The sequence below is a fragment of the Cydia amplana genome, chromosome 26 (assembly GCF_948474715.1).
Source record: "Cydia amplana chromosome 26, ilCydAmpl1.1, whole genome shotgun sequence".
Taxonomy (NCBI): Eukaryota; Metazoa; Arthropoda; class Insecta; order Lepidoptera; family Tortricidae; genus Cydia; species Cydia amplana.
Window position 1 is genome coordinate 2,146,025 of NC_086094.1, and position 26,416 is coordinate 2,172,440.

General features: G+C 38.0%; 1 protein-coding gene across 1 annotated transcript in view; it reads left to right on the top strand.

Moving 5' to 3' along the window:
• The first annotated feature begins 13,244 nt into the window (after positions 1 to 13,244).
• The window catches only part of LOC134660024 (lysosomal alpha-mannosidase-like), a 71,275-nt gene continuing 58,103 nt past the window's right edge, over positions 13,245 to 26,416 (top strand). Inside the window, exon 1 of the mRNA XM_063515723.1 lies at positions 13,245 to 13,267. The gene's annotated coding sequence lies outside the window, so the exon portion shown is untranslated. The remainder of the gene's footprint in view (positions 13,268 to 26,416) is intronic.

Here is a 26,416-nt window from a genome sequence, read left to right on the forward strand (position 1 = left end):
TCATGATATTTTGAGTTTTATTCACCAGTACTAGAGTTCATTTTATTAGCGATTTCATCGAGATGTACCTAGCTTTATTGATGTCGGGAACCCAGTGCACAAACCACGGGTCAAGCCTGATAACGTCACCTAATCTCAAGTGCTGCGCCGGACAGTTCCTATCGACCCTTGACACGTGTAGACGCATTGATCTCCGATTATTAATTGTGATTACCTAATTAGTGATTCTGATTAGAGATTTGGCAATACAAGGATGTTGTATGTTGTTTATTGACTTTCGTGCAATTATAGTCTGTCTCAGTTGAATCTAGACTGTTTTACTATCTCGAGGAACCCTAGGACTAATTAGTCATTAGGATGCCCACAAATAGACAATAATCTGATGATCCAGGCCATTCTGCGACATATTTGAGTGATATAAAGTTAGAATGTAACTGTCAGATACTCGTATTTCAGCCCGTACAAGATTAGAACCTTTTCCATGTAATGTCATTGAGTTTTTCTTTATTGATTTAAATGCCATCTAAATGTGGCCATCTAAATCTTACGGTCACGTGATCGCCTTACGCTGTCTCGAGTTTATCATTTTTTCCCCAGCTCAAAAAGTGTCCAGCGCCGCTAAAGAAGTTTTCACTTCAAAAATCGTGACACACTTTTATTTCTGACTGTACTTATTCTTATTTGCATGTCTATCTAGCGAGTACTTCTTGCTTGAGACCTTTCTAATGAGCCTAACTCGTTGTGTTTGTGTTTTTCCATCGAGGAGTTCCTTTGGCTGCCTACGGACCAGGCATGTTGCGGATGTAGATATTTTGACATCCGCGGATGCGGATGCGGATACGGGAAGAAAAGGCCGGCCCAGGAAGCGATGGCTTGATGTCGTTAAGGAGGACATGCGTGCCAACGGACTCACCACCAGGGACGCCGAAGATCGGGTAAAGTGGACACGAAGGAGTCGGAAGGCGGACCCCGGGTCCTCGCGCCCCGCGCGGGGGCACAGCTGGGATTGACGCCAGGATGATGATGATGATTATGATGGATGCGGATGCGGATATTTAAAGGCTCACATCCGCGGATGCGGATGCGGATGCGGATGTCAAGATTAGGTACTTAGAAAACGTCAAATATTAAATTTTTAGTATTTTTTTATTTAAAGAAAAACGAAACGTTTACTATTTGAGCAAGAATATAGGTGCGTTATATTTAATAAACAGTAACTTGGCCGACTTTTCTGGATCTAGACGATTTCGTTATAGGTAATGACGAAATTACCCAGCACTTACGCCGCCGCTAAGACGTTCCTGTACCAACTTGTTCGACATCCGCATCCGCATAAGCTCCGCATCGATTTTATGCAGATGCGGATGCAGATGCGGATGTCGAAAATAATGCGGAAGTTCCGCGGTTGCGGATGCGGATGCGGATGTTCGCAACATCCCTGCTACGGACTGCATCATCAGATCACCACCCTGCTAGCATATTATTGCATTGGCACCGGAATTACAATAGTACTCCAAATTTCAACTGAATCAGATACTGGGAAGTTGTTCAAATTATAGTTACAAGATCTAAAATTACAAAAGTTAAGGAACGCTTCCCACGTATCCCCGACCTCCAGCAACACACCGACGGCAAGACATTAAAGATTATCTTCAGCGTCGATAGAAGGAATGCAGACGCACCTAATGGGATAAACAAACGCACCCTTTGATACAAGTACAGGCGTATGTAATGCATCACCTATTTTATGGCGGTTGTCAATTAATGCCGCTCCCACGGGATCGACTCTTCATTATCTTAATGGCAGCGACAGCATAAACGCTCCAGAAACTTCTCATGGCCTACGTGACTCCAGACAACGCATCCCCACGGTTTCGGGATGAATATAAGCGGCCATCCCGACCAGCGGAAGACAGTTCTCATCGAGTTCTCATCGAGTTCTCATCGAGTCCTCATCTAGTTCGCATCCAGCGACCAGGCTACACGTGAGCTCCGAATCGCTCGGTGTACCGGTACACCCTCGCGCTTCTAAACTATATTGAATTAAACTCGTAATTGTAAAATCAAATAAAGTAAATACCTCCTCATCGGTGTTTTATAAGAAGACCTCCGTTCTCTCAAGACACTTAACTGGTGACAGCGACGGGCGAGTCTCCCAGCGAGCAGCGGCTACACATCGTCGGCGCGAACTGGAAGGTTTCAACCTGAAGAGATTCGACCACTGCCTTATGAAGACCACAGTACTCATCGCACTGGCGGCTACCCTGTGAGTTTTCCTACATTTTCCTTTCATTTTCCTAATTATTTTGTACGCATTTCCACCATTTTTTTTTTCTTAAAAAAAAAAAAAGAGACAGTTCTATTCTGTGATAGGATTTAATTAATTTAATATCAAAATGGCTCTGAATCATACTACGATCGAAACATATTTGCCCAAATATGAAGGTGATAGACAAACTTTAGATTTCTTTTTAAATCAAGTTACTATGTTAGCTAGAGCAGCAGACGCTGACGCAAGGGCCCTGTTTCCAATTATATTAAAAAGCAAGTTACGCGGGGAAGCAATTAAAGCAATTGCTCACATGCCAAACAACACGGTAGAAGAAATTGTAAATTCCTTAAGGTCTAAATTTGGTGACACTAGAAGTATAGAACAAATTCTTTCTGAAATCACTCGCATTAAACGGTTCCCTAACGAAAGTGCTCTAGGATTTGCTGATAAAATAAAAGAACTTTTGTACGCAGCGAAAAATAAAGCGGATTCACCGCAAGCAACAGCCATTTTGGAGAACGTTTGCATCGACCAATTATGTAAACACTTGGATATCGCGACTGATCGATTAATCCGTTCCGCGCAACACACCACTTTTGATGACGCGTATAATCAATTAAAACACGAGTTAGAAGTCCACCCCGAGTACTTCCAGAGAAAACAAGAAAAATCATTTAAATCTAATCCAAGATTTAACTATAATAATAAAAACTATAATCAACATACTGTACTAAAACCGAATTTCAATCAAAACCGCGTAAATCAACACCAATCTAACCAATTCGCACAAATATCTTATCCTAATCTGCAGTTAAATAACAACAACAATCAAATGCATTGGGCCAACCAACCGCGACCAACTCCGGAACAATGGCGACAAACATACCCGCCAAAACACCAACCTCAAAGATTAACTGACCATTTAGATAGTGATATTTCAATGAGAACCGCGACTAGTAGGCGACCTGTAAATCGTCCGCCAAGACCGCGACCGGTAGAAGTTTTTAATACACAAATAAATACCAATGAACATAATGGTAATTACGAACATAATTATGACCCCAACACGTATGATGGCGATGATTTTTTTCAAGAAACAGGACCACAAAACGAATTGACGTAAAATTAAATTATTTAGATAAAGATCATCTCCCATATATCACTATAGATGAATGGGGAGGAAAAATCTTAATAGATTCTGGTAGTAATAGGTGCCTTATTGGATCATCAATATTGAAGTCTAATAGGAATTTTAATAATAAAGTTATCGATAAAGAGTTTACAATTACGACTGCTCATAGTAAAACAAAACATCGAGGAGCTATTAATTTAAAATTATACCCGTTAGGCGAAGACATAGAACATGAATTTTTGATCTATGACTTTGACCCCAAATATGCGGGAATGATAGGATGGGACCTGATTTTAAAGCTTAACGCAATAATTCATCCAAAAAAGTGTGAACTTATCATGCCAAACAAAATAATTCCAATTAGCATAGACTATCCGGAGAAAATCTCAAAAATCGATCCGCTCTCGGATAATCTAATTACATGTGTATCTAACAAACCGGACGGCGAATACTTTATCCCTGAAATCGGGACAAACACCGTCCTCATTAATTGTGCATTAGTGTCAGTGATAGATGGCAAATATAGATTAGGTGTCACAAACCTAAGTCCTAGGCCCCAAAAATTCAAAAATAATTTTGATAATTTCTTACAACCAATACCGAATGGATTAAAATCTGTATCGGAAGTATTAGACAATGTTAAAATAAACAAAACGGAAGCTAGCAAATTAATGATTCGAACGGATCACATGAATATGGAAGAAAAAGCTAAAATTACCAAGTTAGTACACGAATTTAAAGACGTGTTTCATACGGGTCAAGAGCCACTTACCTTTACCCATACAGTTAAACATAAATTACGTTTGACAGATGATACACCCATTTATGTGCGCAATTACAGGAAACCACCAAAACAACAAGAGGAAATAGACAAACAAGTTAACGAGTTACTTAAAAATGGCATTATCCGTGAGTCTAATTCCCCTTGGAGTTGTCCTGTTCACATTGTACCTAAAAAACCTGACGCATCCGGTAAGGTTAAATGGCGCATGGTCATAGACTATAGGCAATTAAATGCAAAAACAATCGAAGATAAATATCCTCTGCCAAATATAGAGGAAATATTGGATAAATTAGGTAGAGCTCAGTACTTCACTACGCTAGACCTCGCGAGTGGGTACCATCAGATAGAAATGCACGAGGAAGATATCGAAAAAACTGCGTTTTCAACTAATCACGGACATTGGGAATTTTTACGCATGCCTTTTGGTTTAAAAAACGCTCCGGCTACATTTCAACGATTAATGGATTTAATATTACGCGACCTCTTATATAATACATGCCTCGTATATCTAGACGATATAATCATTTACTCAACTTCGTTGGACGAGCACATACAAAAATTACGAAAAGTATTTGAACGCTTGCGACAACATAATTTAAAAATACAACCAGCTAAATCTGAGTTTCTTCAAAAACATGTAGAGTACTTAGGACACGAGTTAACACCTAACGGTCTAACACCTAACCAACGCAAAGTACAAGACATAGTTAATTTCCCAGTACCAAAAACCGATAAAGAAATACGATCCTTTTTGGGATTAACAGGCTATTATAGGAGATTCATTAATAACTATGCTCAAATAACAAAACCATTGACTAAATGCTTAAAAAAACGCGCCAAGATTATAATAGATGATGAGTTTTTAAAGTCAGTACAGAAGCTAAAAGAATTAATTACCAACGAACCTATTTTAAAGTATCCAGATTTTGATCAACAATTTATTGTTACCACAGACGCTAGTGACATAGCGTTAGGAGCGGTTTTGTCTCAGAAAGAAGATAATGTCGAAAAACCAATCGCTTATGCATCTAGAACTTTATCTGATACAGAATCTAAATATTCTACAACTGAAAAAGAGCTACTTGCGATAGTTTGGGCTTGCAAACACTTTAGACCGTACTTATATGGTCGTAAGTTCATCATTTACACCGATCATAAACCTTTAACTTGGTTAATGTCTTTAAAAGACCCCAATTCTAGGTTAACTAGGTGGAGACTTCGACTAGCTGAATTCGACTTCGAAATAAAATACAAACAAGGCTCTATTAACTCGAACGCAGATGCTTTGTCACGGGTAAAAATTAATTTTAACGATAATGAATCAATATTAGCTCAGAACGGTAGCGACATGGATGAACAAATTAACTACAATGATAACCGCGAAGAAATCCAAACACAGCACTCACAAGATGACAACATACACCAGGGAATTCCTATTATGAATGATGTCATAAATAAAAAGCCACATCAAATTTATTTTAAACTACACAATAAATTAGATAATATAAACGTGCGAAAGGAAGACGGTAACGAAATCATAGAAGTTAGCCTGTATACATCTAAACGACCAGGAGAAGCACTCAGGAAACTTGCACGCGAGTATTTAAAACCAGGTATTCACTATTACGCTTTCTTTTACGTAGATGAATTATATCAAGAAATGGTAAAGATCCTCACTAAAGAACATAATCCTCAAATTCGTATAACTCGTTGTACTGAAATAGTGGAAACCGTAGTTGAAAAGGAAAAGCGAATCGATATCATAAAAAGTTATCACGAAGGAAAAACGAATCATCGCGGTATTACCGAAACTTTAATGCATATTAGTAGGAAATATTGGTGGAAAAATATTATGTCCGATATCCGCGAATATATTAATAACTGCTCTATTTGTAAGGCAGGCAAATACGAACGGCATCCAATGCGTCCACCAATGTTATTGCCACCAATAGCTTTGCGACCACTTAATCATATTTTTTGCGATGTTGTTGATATTGAAGGCAAGCTTTACTTATCTATAGTAGACGGATTCTCTCGTTTCGCAGTAGTTAAAAGATTAAAAGATAAAAATAGCTCAACAGTTATGTCAAAACTTCTTTCTTACTTTGCACACTATGGTGTCCCTGCAGAAATAACGACTGACGCAGGAAAAGAATTCGCACTACTTAAGGAATTAGTTAATTTATATCACATTAAGATTAATTTCACTACGCCTTATAATCCAGCATCACACGGGATCGTCGAAAGATTCCACTCAACGTTGAGAGAACATTGTCGATTGCTTAGTGAACAATATAAAAATAAACTACCGCACGATGACAAAATGAAACTCGCATTAATAGCATACAACAGCTCGATACAATCAGACACAAAATTAACTCCACATGAAATCTTATTTGGACATATCGAAACGGAACCTTTGTTTAACTTTCTCCATGATTCACAGTTGTTAAATACTCTATTGGAAAAACATAGAGAACATTTAAAAACGGTTTACGATTATATATACAAAATAAAACGGGATGCTCAAATAAAAAGAACAGACGAATATAATAAGAATACCGAATTACCAGCCCCAATAGTCGAAACTCACGAAAAACTCCCAACCACTAATAAACAAGCTAACGTATTTTGTACTCGCCGAAAAACCTACATTCGCGACACAAAAGCCCCAAAAATATATTTGGATAGTCGAGGTAAACGACGAGCAGCAAATAAATTGAGGCCTGTTGTTGTTACAGGTTCCTCCAAGTCCAGGGTAGTCAACCCTACCAAATCAAGAAGTTAGAAAGTCCCAATGGCATATACCTCGAAAAAATAGGACCAATTGCAGAAATAGAAGGCTACAGATATCTAACCAAAAGATGTAATCTAACCGAAATCCTTAACATCCTTAACAAATTAATGTCTAATAGAGTTCAAACTGATAATTACCACATTAACAGTCTTTATACCCATTTATTAGGAAGATTAAAAGGATTAATGAACCAAAACGTTGGTCGATCCAAACGCGGCCTTATTGATGGTCTTGGAACAATAGTTAAATTTATAGCTGGAAACCCTGATGCGAATGATTTAAAAGAAATTAATAACAACATTCAAACCCTTACAAATAACCAAGAAACATTACTTAACAACTTAAACGAAACTATTAACAAAGTTGACTTAAGGCTTAAAAGCATTACAAAGCGTTTAAACACTATGTACAACATAAGTTTTACTAATAAGGCAAATATTGATATTTTAACTACTTTTATATTAATGGAAGATATAATTAATATCTTAGAGTTAGGCATAACATTAGCTAAGCCAGGAATACCTTGTAAAGACATTTTTGAGGAGGCAAACAATGTAGAAGTCGATCGTATTATGGTTTACACTGTTAGTAATGTCATACACTTTGTTGCAAAAATAGCGGAAATTAAAGCTAAAAGTGGTAATGCATACAACCTCATCCCTTTCCCGACTCATGATGGTCTAATCCTCGAAATCCAAAAACCTTCAATCCTCATTAAAAACTCATGGTACGCCTACCCAAGTGCTGAACAATGCAAAGCTAAGAAAACCATGATGGTCTGCAAACACGTTTGGTGGAAGGACTCCAATAAAACACCTGACTGCATCCATCAAGCTCTGCTTCTCAAAAACAACCACACGTGCCTTACGACGAAACTAGAAGAAGAGGAAGCTATCACAACAATAAACGACGGCAATTTCCTGTTATACTCAAGAGGACCACAACGAGTAACCATCAATTGCAATGAAACGTTTTACGAAGTCATCCAAGGGCCATATAAACTACACCTTAATCCCGGCTGTGAACTACAGATGGCGAACCTATATACTAAAGTGATCTCGAAAACCAACAATCTATTCAAAGAAGAAGTCCAGCAGATACAGATGCACTTAGAACAAAAAACAGATAAGATCCAATATACGGATGAAGATTTACAAATACACCTGAAGCCATTAGAATCAACAATCAAATCAAACATACATCAACATATTTGGATACCCAGCGTGTGGAGCATAATCATATTTATGTGCCTCATCGGGTGCGCCATATACCCCAAGTGCACCCAACGCCGTAGCAGCATCGAGAACACGGGCGTAACAAGCTACACCCTTAGTTCTCTCTTAAGGGGGGAGGAGTTAAGGAACGCTTCCCACGTATCCCCGACCTCCAGCAACACACCGACGGCAAGACATTAAAGATTATCTTCAGCGTCGATAGAAGGAATGCAGACGCACCTAATGGGATAAACAAACGCACCCTTTGATACAAGTACAGGCGTATGTAATGCATCACCTATTTTATGGCGGTTGTCAATTAATGCCGCTCCCACGGGATCGACTCTTCATTATCTTAATGGCAGCGACAGCATAAACGCTCCAGAAACTTCTCATGGCCTACGTGACTCCAGACAACGCATCCCCACGGTTTCGGGATGAATATAAGCGGCCATCCCGACCAGCGGAAGACAGTTCTCATCGAGTTCTCATCGAGTTCTCATCGAGTCCTCATCTAGTTCGCATCCAGCGACCAGGCTACACGTGAGCTCCGAATCGCTCGGTGTACCGGTACACCCTCGCGCTTCTAAACTATATTGAATTAAACTCGTAATTGTAAAATCAAATAAAGTAAATACCTCCTCATCGGTGTTTTATAAGAAGACCTCCGTTCTCTCAAGACACTTAACTCAAATAAAAATAAAAATTATAAATTAAAAAAAAAGACAAAACGCTTCAAGTCCTTCCTGGTGCAAAGGTGCCCATGATGCTCGCAGCATTACCACGCTGGATGGATCACCACGGACTAGGGTTACCAGATCGAAAGGCGCTATTATCGGGAAAAAATAAAAAAAATCGGGATTTTGAGACTTAAGTCGGGAAAAAGAAAACATTCAAATTAAAGTACCTAATTGTATTAAAAACAACGATATTTTACATTATTGGCTGGCACTACGTAAACTGCTCTGCCCATAGACGTTTTTATAACGCTGATGCGCTCGACACGGGTCGCTCGCTCGCTCGACGACAGTTCGGAATTTGAAATTATTGTTTTATAACGTGCAGCTATTTTTCGGGACATTAATTTCCACTTTGTCGGGAATCGGGAACACATGCTAAAAATCGGGAGAATCCCGCCAAATCCCGACCATCTGGCAACCCTACCACGGACCTTTGCACGAGGAACGAGAACGACTCGGGGCCTTCCCCTTTCTGTCTGAGTCGATGTCCGAAGTCGCGTGTGAAGCGCTCCGCATCGGCTCCCCCAGCTACCCGCCGTTTCAACTGCGAAAGGGACGATTATGTAGGCAGGGGAGAGAGGATCATATTTTCGACGCTTCACATCCGCTTGTGTTTCCGCTGCCGCTCCGGCCACGCGTGAGGTACGGCTGACATGGGAGGCGGCGAAGGTACTGACGCACGTAGCGTCCCATACCAAACACCGCCCCCTTTCCCATGGTACCAAAGTCAGGCCATCAGGCCGTTTACCGTCGGTACGAGTGTATTTGATTAATAAAAATGTGACGTCCCACGGGTAACAGCGGGCATCCTCTCATACGCGAGAGGGCTTGGGCTGTAGGCCCCACGCTAGCCCCATGCGGATTGGGGACTTCACATACACCTTTGAATTTCTTCGCAGATGTATGCAGGTTTCTTCACACTAGGGTTGCCCGATGGTCGGGATTTGGCGGGATTCTCCCGATTTTTAGAATGTGTTCCCGATTCCCGACAAAGTGGAAATTAATGTCCCGAAAAATAGCTGCACGTTATAAAACAATAATTTCAAGTTCCGAACTGTCGTCGAGCGAGCGAGCGACCCGTGTCGAGCGCGTCAGCGTTATAAAAACGTCTATGGGCAGAGCAGTTTACGTAGTGCCAATAATGTAAAATATCGTTGTTTTTAATACAATTAGGTACTTTAATTTGAATGTTTTCTTTTTCCCGGCTTAAGTCTCAAATCCCGAAAAAATTATATTTTTTCTCGATAATAGCGCCTTTCGATCTGGCAACCTAGCTGGGACCAATAATGTAATGTACCTGAATGTACCTAATCATGGACCGCCTCTAAAGCCCCCTCGACACTCGCGTTCGTGGCTTCGCATCGCGATTCACGCACATAGTCTGGATGGGGCTTAAAACAACCAAAATGGGAACCACATTCATGCATACGCCGACGATATCCTCCTAAATTGCACCACCACATCCAGGAGCTCCGAAACAAGACCATATCCTTCATAGACATGTATCCATTTGTGTCATTAAAACGCTTTTTTAACGCGCGTTGTAAAAGCGCTCGTGAGTATGGGGCCTTAGCCCCCATTCGCACGGCAGCTTTTTCAACGCGCGTTAAAAAAGCGCTTGAATCTGTCCGCACTCTAAATTCGATTTAACAACCAAGGCATAAAGTTTAAAATCCAATAACGCTTGATAAAAAGCGCCACCGCTGTCGTGTCAATAAATACACATGTATCCATTTGTGTCATTCAAACGCTTTTTTAACGCGCGTTGAAAAAGCTGCCGTGCGAATGGGGGCTTACTTCTTTTGCTAAGCCACCTCCATACTCTGGAGTCTGGAGGGGGCTATAGCTTGGCCGCACACCCACGGAATTTACATGTGCAAGCGAGACAGCGCTATGCATTTGTAGAGGGACGTCCCGTTCCCACCTGATATTCCGTACGGAAACCGAATGAAAATTCCGTGCTTGTGTGGCCAGGCTATCATATCCTTGAAATCTTTGCCGGAAAACATAATAGCCATAACACACTACCGCACCGCACCAAGGCCACGTTGCGCCGCCGCCGCAACAATATGTGAGAGCGAGAAAGAAATATATGTTTCTCGGTCTCACTTATGGGCGCGCAAAAATCGGTGCGGTGCGGTAGTGTGTTACGACTTGGGCTCAGTGCTGGGACCAATAATGTAAAGGCCCCAGTCATGAATCTAGTATTAAACAAGATTGGGCAAGAATGGTAGGGATAACTGACAGAACGGGATAGTCTTATGTAACTTTCAGTAGGAGTAGCAGCGAAAGCGCTATTATTGTTTGTCCTTGTCACAGTCTCACATTTTTTTTTATTCCCCACCATAATTTAGTTTGGATTATGGTAAGCAACGAATAAATTCGACCAATCATAGCGTCGCATTGCGTATGTTTTGTCCCTCACGGAGGCACGCGTAGACCACTTCTATAGGATGCTACCTGCTATGGCCCCAGTACACAATGGGCCATCGCCGGCCACTCCAAGGGACGCATTTATGCGTTAGAGGGAGCAAGTGATATTGCTATCTCATTCTACCGCATGGCTGCGTCCCTTGGAGTGGCCGGCGATGGCCCATTGTGTACTGGGGCCTTAAAATCTGGACCGCCTCTAAAGCCCCATCCACACTCCCGTTCGCGTTTTCCCGCCGCGATTCACGCACATTGTCTGGAGGGGGCTTAAAACAACCAAAATGGCAACCACAATCATGCAATACGCCGACGACATCCTCCTAAATTGCACCACCACATCCAGGAGCTCCGTAACAAGACCATAATATCCTTCCACCAACTTCCACCTTAGGCCCCCTCCTCACTCTGCGAAATCGACTCCGCACTCGCGTTCGCGGCTTCGCGCCTCGATTCGCGCATGAGTGTGGAGGGGGCTTATGACAAAGAAATAAGTATATAAAAGTGATAACACACTATCGCACCGCACCGCAACGCGACCTTGGTGCGTCGCACCCATAAATAAGAGCGAGAGACAGATATCTCTTTCTCGCTCTCACTTATGGGTGCCACGCACCAAGGTCGCGGGCGGTGCGATAGTGTGTTACCACAAAAAAATACTCATCCTATAAACTATACTCATCCTTTTCTTTTGGGTGCTAGTACTAGTGTAAGACAAAGACAGTATGATTCTCTCTATGTTTGAAATGAGACAGTCCTTTGACAAATTATAATTTATGTACTTGGTCAACCAGATCTTGACAGTAGAAAAGGCGGCAAATTTGAAAAATGTAGGCGCGAAGGGATAACGTCCCATAGAAAATTTGAATTTCGCGCCTTTTTTTACTGACAAGATTTGGTTGACCAGCTATAATACATCATAATACCAGTACAGTATTTGCTTTATTTTTTGCGCATGACAACATTATTGAATCGTAAACTTAAAAATCGTCGTCCCATCCCTAGAATATCACTCTATGTGTCAAATATTTATAGTCTGTGGTATGCAGCGAAAAGTGGACGCCAATTATTGGGCTGTACATTCCTGGGTTGAGCAATCCCAGGTCGAGCATTATCGGTACGGGCCAATAATATGCGACCAATATTCGGCGTTCACTAAATGGATTCGTATTATTGGGTCGTGTATTATTGGGTTGAGCGTTATCAGGGTGTACAAGCTTGGTCCGTGCCAATAATATGAAGCCACTGTTTGAACAGGGCAATAATGTACAACCCAATAACTCGCGTCCAAAAAAGTGGACGCCAATTATTGGGCTGTACATTCCTGGGTTGAGCATTAACCGGACTCATTACAACAAAGTCAACAAACAAACACTAGTTGACTGACAGATCTTGAAATGAAATGTTGCCGCAGCAAAAAAAATCTTGGATTATACAATTTCCAGTGTTTTTTAAAAATTATATCCTTAAAACGCCGCTTTTTTTAAATTATATCCTTAAAATATATTTTTGCCGTTTTTGCAACTCACCCATACATATAGTGATAATTTAACTTCCCACCGAACTTCCCATCTTAAGCCCTTGCTACACGGTCGTCGACAAGCCCCTCAGACCGCGTAGCCTTGGTCTGGACGGACCGTGTAGACAGTTGTTTCCAACAAAATTTGACCAAAACTGACCAAGGACAGACGGTTAGAAGGCTTGTCGGCGACCGTGTAGCAAGGGCTTTAGTTCGCAAAGTAGAGATAGTAATGTAGTGATAATAGTTTCATTTCATTCATCAGTCATTATTTGTCAGCGTTTGAGTGTGCACGTCATTTTGTTATTCGTTTCGCGTATTTATTTACGTACAAAAATAATAAAAAGTCGTCGTTTCCTTGTCTAATGCTGGAATTTTACTGGTAAGGTAAGTGTTAGTTGTATATTATAAAATTTACAAATATAACGTAGGGAAGAGTAGGTACCTACTGGGTATGAAAGGGTAATTTTTCAATTTGTAGTTGTTATATAGCTACTCATAGCATGATATTTTAACATGGTTCGAATTCAAAATCGCATATACAACGTTTATTAAGCTTGTTTGGCTCAGGACCGGGATAAGTGGCCGCCACTTATCCAGTGCCGTACTCGAAGAGAGGTCTGCTCAGCAGTGGCCGATAAGAGGCTGATATGATGATGATGAAGCTTGTTTTGCGTCAAAAAATGAGAAACTTATCACTAAATTCTCGGACATATCACTTAGGTCCTTGATTACCTATTCAATCTTAGTGCATTTAGGTAGGTAGGTACCAATAATGTACCAATATTAATTGTACATATATTAATAGCAGGTAGGTAGTTACTCGACATATCATCACCACATAGTGCAAAACAAAGTCGCTTTCCGATGTCTGTCTATCCCTATGTAACGGATTTCGATGCGGTTTTTTTAAAGTGATTTAAGAGGAAGGTTTATGTACAACTTGTCAACCCGTGCGAAGCCGGGGCGGATCGCTAGGTTATATATAATTTATTGACCGAGGCGTTAGCGAAGGTCTCCGTTTTAACTCTGGAATTTTGCTTTCGTACGTCTGGATGTTCTCGTTCCTCTACTGGTCCCAATTCCTAACCGATACTCGTGAAATTTGTGACCAGATTCTATGATTAAATAGGAACCTAGATTTTTATTGTCGGTACAGTTTTTTTTGAAGTGAAAACTTTAGCGGCGCTGGGCACTTTTTGAGGTGGGGAAAAAATGATAAACTCGAGACAGCGTAAGGCGATCACGTGATCGTAAGGGGCGTAAGGCGATCACGTCACCGTAAGCCCCGTAAGGTGGCCACTCATAATCTAAATGGCATTCTTCTTCTTAATGGCATTTAAATCAATAAAGAAAAACTCAATGTTGTTTGAAATTTATGTTGCGGACTCCTTTTCAAGACTCTTTACCTATGTTCAAATAATTTGACGTTGTCATGGCAGTATGTAAATAAACATGTCAATGAAAAAGTGTGATCTTATTTGAGAATGATAATAATATATAATAAATAAATAGAATACCTCCGCTAAACGTATGTATCGTGTTACCGGGCGTCGCGTCGGTAACATATTAGTGAGGTGAGTTTTCACTTCTATCGGCACTCCCGGAGTGGAACCGTTGTTGCTTGTTTTCAAAATACGAAAATTGGCATACAAACATCAATAGGGTGTATGGCTCTTAACCTCTAGTTTCCTAGAGGCCTATAAAAAGTTCTGCCATTCCATTGAATTTTGAATCTTTAAATTGCATTTGCCTTGGCAAGTTTTGATTCGTGGGAGGCTAGGGGTTAAGACCATTGTGAGTTCACACTTCGTTTTTTTTTCCATTAGAAATTTGGTAAACAATCTTGATGTGTCTTTAAATTGAAAAACACATTTTAAAAATAAGTTACCGTAAATATGTAACAATTATGAATCTAATACGATCTTTTATAGTCTTCTGCTTTCATAAGTAATAGTTATTGATTTTTAAAAAGTGTTTTTCAATTAAAAGACATGGCAAAATCGCTTATCTTCTTTCAAGTTCTTTCTAATGCTAAAAAGACGAACTATAGTCACAGTGATAATGACTCGACGAACTAAGTATTTTTCACTTTTACATTAAGCTTAACGCGAGGTCTACTGCTCACATAGCCACCACTAGTAAGTACACTAGTTATATATCTCACTCAGATTTCCAGGTATTTTTATAATTACAGGGTGTTCCTTTAACTTCGACATACCGGGCAGGTATAGAGGTTAGGTACATTTACGGAAACGAAATCGCTTCGCATGTAAACACTTAACGAATACATCCTGTATACTTATGTATTTTTCCAAAGCTATTAGTACTATAGTTTGTCAAAGGACTGTCTCATTTCAAACATAGACAGAGAGAACCATACTATATTTGTCTTACGCTACGCTAGTACTAGCACCCGAAAGAATTTTTTTTGTTCTTATTTACTGGCAAATTGGTTTGACCAGCTATATTAGAGTAGAGATTATTAACGCTGACGTACAGGCAGGGTTGGGCAAAATACTGGCTTCCACGTATTTGAAATACAAATTACAAAATACATTTTTAAAAGTATTTGAAATACAAAATACAAACTACTTTGGTGACGGGTATTTGAAATACAAAATACAAATTACAGTGTTTAAATTAATGTATTTCAATTACAAAATATACCTTTATTTATTTATATGTTTAGCATTTAGTTTTAACGTTAACGAAATTCGTCCAGCTCTAGTTTACGTCCACTTGACGAAATATGAATGTATACCTACATTCCTGCACAAATTTGGACTGATTTCAATCCTTATGTCTAAGGCGTCTAAGCAATATATCTGTCTACATATAACAATGATATTTCGTAAAAAGGAAGCGCTGGTGGCCTAGCGGTAAGAGCGTGCGACTTGCAATCCGGAGGTCGCGAGTTCGAACCCCGGCTCGAACCAATGAGTTTTTCGGAACTATGTACGAAATATCATTTGATATTTACCAGTCGCTTTTCGGTGAAGGAAAACATCGTGAGGAAACCGGACTAATTCCAATTACGGCCCTAGTTTACCCTCTGGGTTGGAAGGTCAGATGGCAGTCGCTATCGTAAAAACTAGTGCCAACGCCAATTACTGGGATTAATTTCCAAGCGGACCCCAGGCTTCCATGAGCCGTGGCAAAATGCCGGGACAACGCGAGGAACATGAAGATTTCGCAAAAAGTAGTAAATTAAAAATGAAATATATATTTGATAATCCGTCAAGTCGTCGAAAACTAGTGCATGGACGGAAACTACTGCAATGACCCTATCCCCTAGATTTAAACGAAAAGTTCCACGCAGAAGTTGACCTAATATAGATCCAGTATTCAACCAATGAAAATTGTATCTCGGCTGGATCGGAGGTTCGCGGTCGGCTCACAGCTTGTGCGAGAGATTAGACATTTTAGGATTATAGAATTTAATAAAATGTATTTATAGAAATGTATTTTGAAGCTTGAAGTATTTGAAATACAAAATACTAAATACATGTGAGTGCAGTATTTGAAATACCAAATACAAAATACTTTTGAGGTAGTATTTGAAATACAAATACAAAATACTAATTTGTATTTCAAATACGTATTTCAAATACATGTAATTGAAATACTGCCCAACCCTGCGTACAGGTCAGTGCAATAAAAAAGTGCCACAATTCTACGCACATGTCAGTGCCTATAACGGCGAGCAGGATGCTCGTCCCGATGCGAGTTTTTGCGCTTTGATTCTCTGTAACCCTAGTTCTGTTAGCCTGGTATCGTGGACCGGATTCTGTTCCACAGTTAGTTTGTAATGTTGAGCTTTAACTGTGAGTAGGTATCCTTTGATATCTAATGCTCTGAAAGAGGGTCATTGTTGTTGTAAAAAGTGTGCGGAAAGTGATACGTTTGTGTTTCAGGATGTTATAATACCTATCTGCATAATTTTTTGATTTATGAATAGAATATGAATGAGATAAGTATTTCAAAGTTTGAATTATTTTAACTAGTATGCGAATTTTTTTTAAAGAAGTTATATCTTCTATCTTCTAGTTTAAAACTTTGAACCTAAATAAGCTAAATTTAAATAAATGTTAATGTGTATAAGTATGTACCTATACGCATTGATAAGTTTATCGATTCATAACGCTTATTAGGTACTTAATTATGTAGTTGCTTACGTAAATAAATCGTTATTAATACCTACGCTTATTACTAATTAACGTAACTTGCGACTAATAGGTATATTATATCGACTTAACTAACGGTTACCGTACTTGATATTAGGTAGATAAGTACAGTTGTAGTGCATAATTATTTTCCATCGTATTTTCACGGAAACGTACGAACGTGTCTTGCTATTTCAGTCAGTCTTGGTACAAAAAGTACTGAGGTTGACTGAAGTAGCATGACAGATCAGATACGAACGTTTCCGAGAAAATACGATCGAAAACAATTATGCACTACATCTGTAATAATGTTTATATACCTAGGAGAAAATCATCGCTTGTTCAATGTTTACAAAAACTGGTTAAGGCCGTGCATCGAAAAATAACAGGATCTTAGAAAGGTGGCAGTGGCTAGCCCCGGAAACAAACAGTAGTGATTTTCGGATATATGTTTCTTGACTATATGATAAGAGATTTCGTAGTAGTCGAAACACGAATGCTTAAAATTTTCTCGATAGAAAATAAATCCAAACTTACGTGTTCATTTTTCGGTTTTAGCTTCGTACAACTAGAAAACACATCCATATCCAGCACAACCCACCTTACAGCAAAGGTTTTCATCTCGTCTTAACTTTCAAAGAACTAAATATTAACTTATTATCCTTTACCGATGGATTTATTATCGATTTTTGATTTTATGAATTCAACAGCAAACGCCCATTTTACGCAGTTCGGTTTCTCTTTCTGTCATGCGTCAAAGTCATAAATGCATTCTTTATGCCAGTAATGTTAGATGGCCGTCGTGCCTCAAAGAGGTAAGACCTATGTCACTTCGCGCAGCGCTCCGAATTACGTAAAATTTAAATATCCAATAAACGTTGAGTCGTAACTCCATTGAGTAGTAACGGAATCGGAGGTAAACCTATGATGGTGCCTTCTTACAGGCCTATACGTTACGCATGTGTGCGTGTTTGCTAGGCTACGTCATGCTACGTCGAAATCTATACCCTTTGTCAGTTACAACGGGTTAGGAAATTTCGACAGATATTGAAATGTATCGGTAGCTGTTTGGTATTTAGCCATCAGAATCTAACCGTAACTTTTTGCTTTATTTTTGTTTGAAAATAAAATATCTATAAGAATATAATTTTTGCTTTTTTTCTATTGTAATGATAAAAATAAATCTAGTATGTTTCATGCTCAAATAATTTAAAATAATTGAATCAATATTAAAAACTAATTGATATTATTCGTTTTAATTATTATATTATTAAGTTTGTTTGAATAAAATATTTTATTTCAATAATACGAAAAGTTATTATATTTAAGTACCACTAAAAAAAGGTCCCTACTTACAAAAACTCACTTGCACGGGCCGGGGTTCGAACCCGTGACCTCCGGTTTGAAAGTAGCACGCCACTACAATTTCACATAAGTAATTTACAATGACATGATACCGTGGAAAAAGTGAATATTACAATGTACTGTGTTACTATCATTTTATAGTTTATTTTGGCTTGACAAGGAGGAATGAGAAAAACGTGCAGAGCGAGAGGATTAAATCTCTCTGTCCCTTTCTTAAAGTAGCCAATCCTAATTATGACATCTGTTTTGATATTAATTCTTTGAACATAATTTGTCGATGTTCTTTTTTATATCATCGAGAAAGATTTTTATTAAAAAAATGTGTTGAATTTATATGTTTTATTTATGTTTTTTTGGCATAAATTTCATTACTTTTGACAAATTTTGATTGTGATGACAAACGATTTGATGTGATGTGTGAAACGAACCATGTGATCAACGATTTATCTAATAAAACTTCATTTAGTCGAAAATAATAGTTGTCTACTACCGGGTGGAAAAAAATTATGGGCCCTGGAGGGAAAGTGCCTTAAAACCTTAAGTTTGCTCATTTTACTTAAATGAAACATTATTGTTTTTTAAAGAAACAACTGCATTCAAAGATTTTTGAAGTCAAAACTTCTTTAGCGGCGCTAGGCACTTTTTGAGGTGGGGAAAAAAATGATGAACTCGAGACAGCTTAAGGCGACCAGGTTTAGATGGCATTTAAATCAATAAAGAAAAACTCAATGACATTACATGAAAAAGGTTATAATCTTGTACGGGCTGAAATACGAGGATCTCACAGTATTATAACTTTATATCACTCAAATATAATTCAATAAAGCTACATCTTGATGAAATCGCTAATAAAAGTGAACTCTAGTACTGGTGAATAAAACTCAAAATATCATGACCAAATATATTTAGATGCGAGGTCTGCAAGGTAACTTTACAATTTCTATTCGAATTTTAAACAATTAACGCTATAAATTTGAATTTCGAATTTTAAACAAGCTCACTGACCAGCAATTTCGGAACCAAAAGTTTTCAATAGAAAGGAGGATGGGTCAATTATACATAGTGCTGCAGACATTTTGGACTAGTCATTGAGTTTTCACTTCTGTCGGCACTCCCGGAATGCAACACGTTGTTTTTTTTTAAATTCGCTTAGTCGCGCCCGGGAATCGAACCTACTTTTTCCACACTGTATAAAAGAACACAAATGCTTTTCTTCTGGTAACTTAAATGTTCTATCTATCTTGGTGATATGTCAATGCAATCAAATAATCTGAAAAAATAATAATAACCCAATTTATGAATTCCGTTCCTTCAGAAAAATGCGAAATGTACGTACAATTTTTAGGGATATCGTACTTTTCCCAGGGACAAATTTAGTTGGCTAAGAGACATTTTCACTGATTTGGGGTCTGTACTAAAAATCTAACATAATATGATAAGGACTTAATCGTTTTAAGCTCAAGAGTGAGTTTTCCTAAAGCTTTTTCTAAAAATGATGTCTTTATTAACGTTAGGAGTGCACTGCAGCATGTAAAATGTATGCCAAAATGTCAAGGGAGAGAACAATAAATTAAGTTTAAATTCCACTTCCACTCATCAGCAAAGTGATATAAGTATATCAGCAGTTTAAAGTTATTTTAGATTACAAAATTAGCGCATCAAAAAAATCAAAGTGCATAGAAAAAAAGTCTCCTGAGTCATAATAAAATTGATGTCTCTTGGGTCACCAGAAAAGTCACCAGGGAGAACGATGACCCAAATCACATTTAAAAGAAAATGTAAATTTTGTGTACTACCTACGAACATTTTTCAAAAAACTATGTTTTTATAACATATTAGACCCAGGATAGATCTAATACCTCTTTTCGTACCCCGGATAAAATGGTCGGCGACTAAAAAAGTAACTGAAACCTTACGTTATTAGGTTCACGATGCCGCGTTGTACCCTTGCCTTCGTTGCGATATGTTTGGTAAGTCAGGAGACTTAAGAGCCAACAGGAGTGGTCATTTCTCCATACAAACGTACTCGACTGTTTCCTCCGTGGGTTTTGAAGCCAGAGCAATGATTTTTTCAACACAGATTAATATAGTCAATATCTGTGTCGGACCGTTTTGCTTTTTTTGTCATTTTTGTTTTTTAAGGCGCTAGAGCCCTTCAAAAATGGCCAAAATGGCCTAATTGACTATGCCGCAATGAGAGGCGTGGTATTCAAAACTCATATCAATTAGCCAAAAAAGCAAAACGGTCCGACACAGATAATTTTATAATAATTTAGATTTCCAAATTTGGTTACGATTGGTTAAGTTTTGGAGGAGGAAACAGTCGAGTACGAAACCTCGATTTTTGAGATTTTTACGCAGGATTTTTCGCCTTGTCCTTATCGCACTAGTTTCAGGAGCCGCTTCCGTTAGCGAGATGGGTAATATTTACCTAAAATATTTAAATCTCAGCTCCTGTTGGCTCTTAAAAAATGAGCCATGATTTTGGGACATATTAACAAATATTTTGTTGAATAGGTATATATTAACTTTAGCGGACTTTAATAATTTACCAGTTAAATTAGATGTAAATACCTTTTTAGTTAATCGTTAATGATATATTAGTAGCAGTAAAACACTTTATTGTACAAAAAGACACATAAAACATGAAAAAACACACATCCTTCGCATATGGTAGAATATATTTTTCACACTTATAAGTAAAAACTAAAATCGATACGCGATTGGGATACGCTCTTTTTGTATGGGATACAAAAAAAAATTCTCCTGGGTCACCAAGAAAAATCAACATATTAAAATAATTCAGTTCGTTTTTAAGTTCTAGTCAGATTGACTTTTTGGTTATTTGAGATAAATTACAATAACGCTTAGATTTGAAAAACATAATTTTCTATTTTGTTGCGATCGACCCGGGTAATAAAAATACGGCGAATTTGAACTTTTGTTTGTTGTCGTTGTAAAATGTATTAAAAAATAATGTAGGCACCCCTGACAATTGAAATTCAAAATTATCCAGAAAAAGCGGCCAAGTGCGAGTCGGACTCGCCCATGAAGGGTTCCGTATTTAGGGGATTTATGACGTATTAAAAAAAAACTACTTACTAGATCTTGTTCAAACCAATTTTCGGTGGAAGTTTGCATGGTAATGTACATCATATATTTTTTTTTAGTTTTATCATTCTCTTATTTTAAAAGTTACAGGGGTGGGGGGGGGGACACATTTTACCACTTTGGAAGTGTCTCTCGCGCAAACTATTCAGTTTAGAAAAAAATGATGTTAGAAACCTCAATATCATTTTTGAAGACCTATCCATAGATACCCCACACGTATGGGTTTGATGAAAAAAATGAGTTTCAGTTCTAAGTATGGGGAACCACCAAAAAAAATTTTTTTTTTCTATTTTTGTGTGAAAATCTTAATGCGGTTCACAGAATACATCTACTTACCAAGTTTCAACAGTATAGTTCTTATAGTTTCGGAAAAAAGTGGCTGTGACATACGGACGGACAGACGGACAGACAGACAGACAGACATGACGAATCTATAAGGGTTCCGTTTTTTGCCATTTGGCTACGGAACCCTAAAAATGAGTGTTTCAAAAAGGCACCCTGTATTCATTACATACCTAAATAATCTCTTATTCAATAAAACATATAATTACTAAACACTGATTTATTTCAAATAAATGCAAATCGATCGGATAAAAGATATTAATACCTACCTATACAACAATGAATACGAGTACAGTCAGCTGCAATAATATGTTACACACCGAAGGCCGTTTTGCGGTAGATCATGTTAGATCTTATTTGTAGAGCCATAAGAGCGTGTCACATATTTTTGCGGCCGTCGAAGAGTAACATTTTATTGCAGGTGACTGTACCTATGAAAAATTCGAGGGTTAAAAAGCATTTCAACCAAAGCATTTATAATAATAACGACTATGGACGCCTGCAACCCCAGGGGTATTGTAACCCCATAACAATAAGGTTGAAATTTGCATTTAGTGACCGCAAAGTCAGGTGAGCGTAATCAAGTAAATCTGTTTTCATCATATTTTATCAAAAATAATCTCTTTTCTGTTCTTGTGCTATTTTCTTATTATCAATACTCTTAACTTATATGCTATATACGCTGCTGCTTCTATGCTGTTAACATCTTCCAAAACAACAATAAATATTCAGGTTTATTAATTAATTATTTTATTGTTTGCTATTATGAACAAGTAACAACGCCATCTGTTTCAATTTTTTCCGAATTTAAGTTTCTGGCCGACCGCAGCGACCGCGTATAATGGTAGTTAACTTCTGTAACGTTAGATGGTGCTAAAAGGTCACACAAACTTCACGTGCGGCGCGAAGCGTTTCCATGTGTGCGTGTTAGCGGGGAGGGAAGAACTAGCGGGCGTGGTTTACGAAGCGCCAGACGCGGCTGCAGTAGGCCCTTAATAATACGCGTTTGTTCCTTTCTGCGAAGAGGGGAGGGGAAACAATAGCCAGATCTAGAGTTTGACCAAGATACTCGTAAGTCTGCAACGATTTTGAAGATTATCAGCTCAGAATTTTTGGCATAAAATAGATTTTGTTGGCATATAGCGTAGGGGGTTTTTGAAATCTTTAATTTAATTTTTTTTTGTTTTTTTTTTTTTTTTAATTTAATAGTTATTATATATATACAAATACGAAAAATCTTCCCTGCAATCAATTTTATGCCGGTCTTCTTCAAATAGGCTGAATTATTTTCATGAACATAATTCTTTACCCACAACAACATGGAGTTGGTAATTATCAACTTTGTAGGTACTTAAACAAGTATTGTAATAGGCAATATGTAGGTAAGTATATTGCGGTAATAATATCACGATACACGTAAATATTTTCCTTATTTATGACTTGTCGATGTAACTAGCTATTAAAATTGTTGTTTTATCATTTTAACTACTACTAATAAATTGTGAGGTATATTTTAAACCTTTTCATTGTAATAAACATGTGATATAGGTACCATACATTTTTGTAATGTGTTACCATTGTGTTACTGTATATTTCAATAGACTCCCGACGAGCTGGGCAAATCGACCGATTTGATCAGGAAAATAATTGGCGCCAATCTCATCTAGCGTCCACACAGTACACAATATTAATCACCAATTTGCATTCCATAGTACGAGGGGTGTTCAAAATATTCTCGGTATGAGAATGAAAACAAACAAGTACGAAAAGTTTGATATTTTTATTTTTCAATATACTCCCCCCCTATGTTCATACACTTAAAAGATCGATCAATTATTTTTTTTAATCCCTCGTAAAATATTTTTTATCTTTCGTGTAAAAATGCTCCTCCACTGCCGCCTTCAATGCTTCATCGTCAGAAAATTTATTTCCACGCAGATCCTTTTTAAGATTGGGGAGCAAAAAGAAGTCGCTGAGGGCTAAGTCCGGACTATACGGTGGGTAACAGTTTTAAACCCACATTCAACAATAGCTGCCTTGGCAATATGAGCAGTATGGACGGGGGCGTTGTCATGCAGAAGCAGAATACCTTTGGTTAACTTTCCTCGCCTCTTTTCTTTAATTACATCCTTTAATTGACGTAGAATGTTAGCGTAGTACTGTCCTGTGATATTTACACCTTTTTCTTTATAATCGATTAGTAATACTCCTTCACAATCCCAAAATATCGTGGCCATGACCTTGCCAGCTGAAGGGATGACCTTGAACTTCTTGGGATGAGCTGAACCCTTAATGTGCCACTGCATGGACTCTTGTTTACTCTCTGGGTCATAATGATGAACCCAGGTTTCATCTCCAGTAACTATTCTTTGCAGCACCTCATCAGGATTTTCACCGCACAGGTCAATAAAATCGGAACAACAAGCTACACGCATGTCTTTTTGAAGCCGAGTCAGCATTCGCGGAACCCATCTTGCACTTACTTTTGACATATTAAGATGGTCATGTATAATATCATGTACGGTACCAATAGAGAGATTGGTTACTTGTGCTATAGATTTTACCTTCACTCGACCATCTTCCAATATAAGTTTTTCCACTTTATCAATATTTTCTTGTGAAGTAGCTACTACAGGCCGGCCAGGTCTAGGGTCATCTTCAATACTCTCCCTTCCGCGTTTAAACTCGCTTGACCACTTTTGACTGGTAGATAAAGAAGGAGCAGACTCACGGTAAACACAATCCATTTCCTCTTTTATGGTTTTTTGATTTTTACCCTGTTTTGTCGAGAATTTTATCACGCATCGATGTTCTAATTTAGTTAACATTGTCAATTCGCACATGATGTTCATGTTTGTTCAGCAATTGCAGAAAAACAAAAGACCATCTCGGTTCGAATTATACTTTTTTTTAATGTCAATGAATAAACCTTAGCGGCCAGTAACGAAAGAAATTTTAGAAGAGTTCGTAAGATATCAATACCGAGAATATTTTGAACGCCCCTCGTAGATACTAACTACGAAAATTGGCATTTTTCTGTCCGCACCTGCTGGTTTGATCGGGGAATCAAATTGGCTTTTGCGTCCGCACGGCCTAATTCGATCGGACAATTTCATCAGATTGGCGAAAAATTGTCTCGTCTGGACTCCACTTTAGTCTTGTTTTCTTGACTCAAACTGTGAAGTAACATTTGGCAAATAAGATACGGATTACAATTTCGTAATGTTGAGGAATGAAATATATAGGTTAAACTGCTTATGTAGATATCAGTTTGTTAATATATGTTTACATCATCCGATAGATATGTTTAGATTGATTGATTAAACTGAAAAACATATTGCATAAATATGTCAACAGTAAACACGGTGTGGTTTTGCAACACGAGTAGATAGCGTTTATAATCCTACTACAGGGATTAATACTTTTCACCTCAGCAGCTCGAATAAGGGTACTTTGCTACTTAAAAACAGTGAGCAAAATGCGATTTTGCTCACTGAGTGAGACAAAATGAGCTAAATGCGATTTTGCTCACTCAGTGAGCAAAACGCGATTTTGCTCACTGTTTTTAAGTAGCAAAGTACCCTTGTTTGAGCTGCTGAGGTGAAAACTTAATTGTTGGTATATCTTAAGAAAACATGAGTGAATAGAGGTAAGTGATGAAGAATGAATACATTTTTCGGGTTCTCTAATATGTTCTCACTGCTGAGGTGAAAAGTTTTGTGAACTACACGAGATGAAAGTTATTTACATCTCGTGCGCTTTTGAGTCCCTTAATACGCTCAAGATTCTAAATTAGATACACTCGCTACGCTCGTGAATCTAGTATAGAATCTTTCGCTTGCACGGGACTCAAAATAAGCACTCGAAGAAATATCAAACTTTGATCTCTTGTTGTACAAATAACTATTATAAATAATATTTGATATATTTATATTTTCACATCATCTATTTGAAAAGGGCTTTTGTGTTACAATTAAGGGATCAAAATGAACTTGACAACCTAGCAGGGCTGTCAGATCGTAGAATTGGATACGAAATTCGTATAATCGAATTGTTTTCGTATCTATTACGTATAGTCATAGTCATAGTCATAGTCATTTATTTATAATATTTTAAATATTACATGTCAATTTATTTAGGTATTAGGTTTCGTTGTTATATAATATTCAAATTAATTAAGTAATCAGCTTAATTAAGATATCAAGATAGGTACAATTACAATGTCAGTTATTCAATGAAATTAGATACATTACATTATTATTAATAAATTACATTTACAAATTATTCGGTAGGTCAAAAAAATCTTTAACATCGTAAAAAGAGTAGTCCAATAGCCATTTTCTTAATTTTTTTAAAAATATTTGTGTACTACCCGCATTCTTTATCACCGCTGGGAGCTTGTTGTATACTTTAGGTCCTACATGTGACATAATTTTAGATGACTTGGTCAATCTAATAGGTTCAGTGCGGAGTTGATTTTTCGATCCCTGTCTTGTGCGAGTGGTCTTTTTGCACGGGAATGTGTCTAGATTTTCATTAACATGTTT